Genomic DNA, 6,879 nt, shown 5'->3' with positions numbered 1-6,879 from the left:
ATCTTCCGATTTATGTCCATGTGACTCAGAAACGCCGCAGACTATTCAGCATCTTCTGGAAGAATGTCCAAAGTATTATTTAACAAGGAATGAACACATTTTTACATGTGAAATGGAAAACAAATGCAATCCATATAATATCTCCGAATTAATAGGAAATGAAAAGTGCACAAAAACCTATATGAATCATGTAAACAAAATAGTGCAAACATTAAAATAATTTAAAAAAGACGTTCTGTAAAGAATACATAGTTATAAAAAAAGTATATATATATATATATATATATATATATATATATATATATATATATATATATATATATATATATATATATATTCTTATAGATCAAAAGAGGATTTTATTAAAAAAAAATAATTCACAAACAATCTACCCGACTTATATTTATAAAACACAACTAATGAATTTGGAGTGATTACAATCAACCTGCACTAATCATTAAATATAACACTTAAATGAAATAACTGTCCCTAAGATAACCGTCACACTCGAACGCCACGCACAGAATGAAAACGAGACTCTATTTTTTTTTTTTGGTGCCCAGATGATAGGTAGAAAATAGGGCTGACCCTCAACGGAGAGGGAGGAGTAAAAATGCGTCCAAGCACATACAGGCCGCGACGGCCAGTGCCTGCGTCGAGTGGGGCTTGTGAAAGGACCTCCTGAAGGGAGGACCATACCCACTAAAAATCTGTATTCGGGTGTCGTATGCGCTCGGTGACGGACGCAAACACAGCGCTTACGAATATACTCTATTTTATATTCGCGGATTGCGCGGCGATCGCCGCTATAAAATGTATAAAATGGCTATGAGATCTGAACAACTCATAGCCAATGAGGTGTTGGCGTTTCTACAGCACGCCATCGACACCATGGATGAGGTCAGCATTATCCAGATGTGCAAGACCAACTTCACACGTGAGGAGATCGGCAGTGCCAAGATCCTGCTGTTTGAGTCGCTCGGGATGAGCGACCGTATGCCTTCCCGCAGGAAAGACGAGAAGGGAGAGAAAGGAATCCAGGACATCATCAATCTTCTTAAGGTGACTGATCCTGATGACATACCAGCATTCGTGGTGAAGAACATCCACAAGCTGCCGCCCGTCACGTTCGACCATGTGGATGTAACCAGGCTGTTGAAGGACATAACAACATTAAAGACAAGCCTGGCAGAAGTAGTGCTGAAGTTAGAAGCCTCGCAAGACACCATCAGCGACCTACGGGCTGAAGTTGCTACATTACGCAATACGCTAGCAGTAAGTAGGTCGCCAGAGGTTAATAACGTCAACACGCGTCGTGGGGCATGTAACACCTCGTCAGCAAGTTTCGAGTCGGCGAAACTTGACACGACATGCTGCAGCTGCCTCCCGCCAGCTACCCGGGAAGCGGAAGACAACGAGGCCAGAGAGGGAAAGTGGGAACCCCCGCAATGAACCCCCTCGCAGTGCGGTGTCCAACCATGCGGCGGACAAGGATGGCTTTATTAAGGTGGTGCGTAAGAAGAAAAAGCCTCATTGTCGTAACCAATGTGGCACAGCACCGACGGGATCTAACCATATCCTGCGTCCTGCCGTTCCTGTGTCGCACGTGTATGTCTCACGGCTCCACTACAGCACGAAGCCGTCTGACATAGTGGAGTATTTGGCGGTAAAAACCAAGTTCCGATTGGTGGTCGAAAAGTTGGAGGCGCGTAACGCGGTGAACTTTAGTTCATTTGTTGTACGCGTCCCAACTGAGCAATTGTCGACCTTCCTGAAGGAGGAGCTGTGGCCGAAGGGAGTTGTGTTCCGGAAGTTCCGTGGACGGAGGGGACCCCCGGAAGTCACCAGACTCGCGTCTCACGTCGCCGCAAATACGTGATTTAGTTATAAGTATATATTAGTATGTATGTTAGTCTGTAAGGTATATGTAATATGGACCTTGTTGTCTGAAATAAATGAATGAATAAATAAATAAATAAATAAATAAAAAGTCTCCTTTAAAGGCTTCGTCCTAGGGGACCGTACAGCCGACATCGGATAGCGACCTCTCGTTGAGGAACGAGAGGTGCTAGCGGCGCTCCCTAGAGAGCGACCGCTGGATAGCTGACACAGAAGGTGTCAGCGTATCATGAATACGACTAGAATCGTCGGGAAGACGATTATCAATGGAAAGTTGTTCGCCCCTGTGGGCGGCCAGAAGATTCTCCACATCCGTGGAGAGTTTGTTAGGAGCGTAGGTCAAGATATTTCTTGGCCGACGGCAATTATGACGTGTAGGAAGAGGGGCAGCGTAGTCTGCTGCACCCTTGATAAGGGGGTTAGGATGATTTTCTGAGCGGGTGAAGAACGCTTCAGAGAATTGTTTAAGGACTTGTTGCATTGGAGCGAGCTCCAGGTCGCGGTGAAGGTCGGCGTTCCTGACGTACCAGGGGGCATTAAGAGCCCGATGACAAAAGAGATTTTGTATAACCTGGAGTTTGTCTAGGATGGTGGGATTCGCGTGAGCGAAGACTGGAGAGGCGTAAGTTAACACCGGTCGAATGCAAACCTTATACAGCGTTCGCGGCTCATGTAAGAGCGGGCGGTATGGGTGACCTTAGTGACGTGGGGTCTAAAGGTGAGTCACGGGTCTATGGTAACTCCTAGGTATTTTACTGTGGGCCTCCATGGAATGGGGGCCCCTAGTAATTTGACGAAGGGCAGGTCGAGTATGCGCCTGCGTTTGTGATCGAAGCGCATTGCAGAGCTTTTCTCCGCATTGACTTCGATGCGCCATTTCCTAAACCAATCTCCTAACTCGTTGACCGAGCGTTGGAGTTTGGCGAGGATAGATGACTCCTTTTGCCCTTGGATGTAAAGAGCAGTGTCATCGGCGAAGAGTGAAAGTTGCACACCATTTTTGGGGATGGGAATATCGTTGGAGTACGATATGAATAAAGTAGGAGAGAGCACTGAGCCTTGAGGGACTCCGGCTGTTATGGGGAAAAACGAGACTCATTTCGGTCTTGCTTTTATAGGTGCATACTTGGTACCGATGGAGGGGTATTTGGGTTCGGTAAGACGGCCGTTCCTGATGGCGAGGCGTCCCCGACCACATCATCACCCAACAGCGGCATATCTCGACCAGCTGTATCAGAGCTGGGTTCAGATTGTTCAGCTTCTGTAATTGAGCAAACATATTTAAGGTTTCATACTTAATTATATGTGTAATGTCCTCGGATCCTTTTAATTAAAACCACAAGTGAGAACCTTCATTACCGATGCCAGCGTGCAGTCAAGCATCCGCAATGAATACTTCAATATGAAATTTGGAAAAAGTGGTAAAACAAAGATCAGGACAATAACAGAGAAACAACAAAAAAAAAGTGTGTGTGTGTCAGCTACGACGCACGATTGGAGTTTACTCCTTACGAATGATAATTATGATATATATCGAATAGAAAAAAGGGTAGGTAAATGAACGCATCTGCTAAAATGATAAGAGAAACAAACATATATCTGTAATTATTCGGATTATTTATATTACTTCAATAATGCGTATTACATAAAGTATGTTACAAAATAATATAAAATAGCGCCATCTAGTGGCAAGTTTATCAATCTATGTATTTTGGTTCCAAATATTATAATGGTAACTTAATATAATTGTTTATATTAAAGTAAATTTTAATATAATATAATTATTTATATTTAAAACAATGTTAAACGTTTTATAACTTAAAACTTAATAACTATAATTTCTTTGCCATCTATAAAATATCCTTGTTGCAATTTACGGATGAAATTTATATGAGACTCAATAAACATGTTATTATATGTAATTTGAAGGTGGTAGAACCCTTTGTGGTTCGACTCCGGCGGCACCACCGCCACACCTATTTCTACCTAATAACAGCAGTGTTAGGCGCTGCTGTGTTCCGGTTTGAAGGGTGTGGTAAGGGAGACAGACTTTTCCGAGGCGTTCCATCTTAGTCCTCAGGGGTAGCGGCGCATCTGTGGCCGACCTCAGGTAGGAATATCAAATCCTATCTGGGATTGATTACAAATGTCCATGGGCGGCAGTAGCCACTTACCATCACGTGGACTGCAAGCTCGTCTGCTACTCTGATATTATAAAAAAAAAAAAAAAAAAAAAAATTTGGATTGTTTCTGAATGTTTTATAATTCTAGAATTCATTTAAAACGTATTGCTAATTTTATATAACTTATTTTGAACATAATTCATTAGCAATAATTCTGTAATAAATATTAAATAATACTGTTTTGATTTTGCCCGTTTATCGTTGATAGATGGTGCTGATCAATAATGCATCCATTTTTATAAGTTAAATTAATATATCAGTAACTTACAAAAGCCTCTTTATGTTAAAAACTTATTTTGCTAATATTATATCTTATTTAATTGCTTACTGATTTTATATGTTACTCTTCTTTAAAAACGTTCATAAAAGATTGTTAATCATATTATGGCGCCAATGTTCATATTTTTCACAGTGTTTATAAATGATCAAACCTATAACTTAATTTATGCAAAAATGTAAACAAATTAGTTAATGACGTTTTAATGTTTTATATATTGCTAATTATTTTTATTGTAATAATTACTTTCATATGGGATTTGAACTTACTGTATTTTAAATTAATAAAAGCACTCTTGATTCATATTTTGGTTACCGTTACGCCTCAACTTTTCGTGTTACACTTGATTTTACTCCTCATAAAATTTCCGTACCGGGCCTTATAACTCAAATCGTTTCTTAAGGAGTAAACTCCAAAAAATGAATGTCGCACATATGCCTCAAAATGCGCAATTCAAGGCACAAGTAAGACACTTTTATATTGGCTAGCCCGTTCAGAGAACGTTCTAACATAGTAGCACGCTGTGTTCCCAATGCTCACCGATACAATGACCATTAATAACACAATGCCTATGCGGTAAGAGAAGCAAAATCCGGCCGAATCAGCCTCAGCCTTACCGCAAATAATGGGAAGTAAAGCATAAAGATGCCCACCTCTACCATTGAAATAGGAAGTAAAGCACAAAGTGCCCACCTCAACCTTTGAAATGGGAAGTAAAGCACGAAGTGCCCACCTCTACCATGCAAATGGGAAGTAAAGCACAGAAGTGCCCACCTCTACCGTGGAAATGGGAAGTAAAGCACAAAAGTGCCCACCTCTACCGACACGTACCCGTCTCAAAGAAGGCGCTACACGTGTCCGGGGTCCACTCGCCGCGCCACAACACCATGTGTTGGGCCGCCGCTTGAGTCCTCTTGCCGTACGAGCCGGCGAGAAGTTCTAGCTCGTAGCGGTGATGTGGAAGCGCGCGCAAGACCTTGTAGGGGCCACGCATCCCGGAGTCAAGTTTGCCGGTCGACTGCGCCGCCTTGTTGACAAACGCGAAGTTACCCACAGCAAAAGTTGCAGGCTGACGCCGATGTTCGTTGACACGCTCGTCTCGTCATCGTTGATTAGCTGCAAGTAACTCTGACGCATTCTGTCGGTTGAGGGTCAACAGAGCCTCACGATTACGATTAGCATCATTTAGTGCGACATCGCGCACCAGAGCTCTGATTACTGGGGTGGCAGCCTCTATGCCCACAAGTAGGTGAAGCGGTGATGTCTGTGTCGTTGCTTGCTTGGTGATGTTTAGAGTAAGTTGTACCTTCCATAGCACCTCAGACCATTGAGAGCCTTTGCTACCGACCTCAACGCGCAAAAGGTTAAGAACGCTTCTGCAGTAGCGTTCAACTTGACCGTTTTCGTGATGCATTCCCGGTGTTACATAGTGTATGGTTGAACTTAGTTCACTGACACAATTTTTAAATGCGGTACTTTCGAACATTCTACCACGATCACAAACAATAGTGGATGGAGTACCGAAGAGAGACACCACATTTAAAAACACTCGTTTTAATTCACCAGAGTCTTGTCTATAAAGCGGATACAGTATTAAGTTGATATTTGGAAAAGGCATCCACAATAATTTGAATATACTTGTAACCATTAGCCTTAGGCAAAGGTCCAAGCACATCAGTATGAATAACTGAAAATGGATTTTCAGGCTTACTCCAAGATTCAATCGGCTGTGGAGGACCAGAAGGTACCTTCTTATGTGACAGACAAACAAGACAATGGCCGATATATTTTCGGAAAAATTGACGTAAGCCCGGAAACCAGAAATTTCGCAAAATTAAATCAGTGGTGCTGTCAACACCTATATGAATATGTTCGTCATGAAACAATCTTAATAAACTGAATCTATGACCTTTAGGTACAAAACATAATAGCCGCGAGTCGGCGCCGGTTGGTGAATACCTGTAGTATAACAAATCATTCTTGACTTCGTATCTACAAGGATCCAACAAACTGTCTCTTAACTTACTCATTAAATCCTGAGTCTCCTCATCAGCAGTTTGAGCGATCTTTGCCCAGTTATTAGGGTTACGGATATGCGACACCACAGCAGGAGGATGGCGGCTCAAGAAATCTGCGTGTTGCATAAGAATACCTTTCCTATACTGAAGTGTAAACTGAAAGTCCTGTAAGTAAACCCACCATCGCGCAACTCGAGGCACCAAATCCTTCTTTCTTTCTGTAAGCTTTAACGAATTACAGTCAGTAACAATTTTGAAGTTAATACCAATTAAATAATGACGAAAATGTTGTAGTGCTCGAACTACCGCCAATGTTTCCAATTCGTAGCTGTGGTACCTCGACTCAGCGCCCTGAGTGGATTCACTAAAGTAACCAACCACCCGCTTTTTCCTACCAGCGTGGTCCTGCAGCAGAATCGCATCAAGTCCCACAGCGCTGGCATCAGTATGCAGCTCGGTAGGTAGTTCTGGGTCAAAAATCGCTAAAACTGGTTCAGTAGTT

The 6,879-nt window shown here is 42.4% G+C and overlaps 1 pseudogene; it reads right to left on the bottom strand.

Moving 5' to 3' along the window:
• Positions 1–2,068: 2,068 nt before the first annotated feature.
• LOC140751730 (uncharacterized) lies at positions 2,069–5,889 on the bottom strand (annotated as a pseudogene).
• Between the last annotated feature and the right edge of the window lie 990 nt (positions 5,890–6,879).

Source organism: Epargyreus clarus, unplaced genomic scaffold (genome assembly GCF_041222505.1).
Source record: "Epargyreus clarus isolate Ecla_fem2 unplaced genomic scaffold, WU_Ecla_fem_2.2 ptg000023l, whole genome shotgun sequence".
NCBI classification, from domain to species: domain Eukaryota; kingdom Metazoa; phylum Arthropoda; class Insecta; order Lepidoptera; family Hesperiidae; genus Epargyreus; species Epargyreus clarus.
The sequence above is the reverse complement of the archived record's forward strand: the minus strand, read 5'-3'. Positions and strand labels throughout refer to the sequence as shown.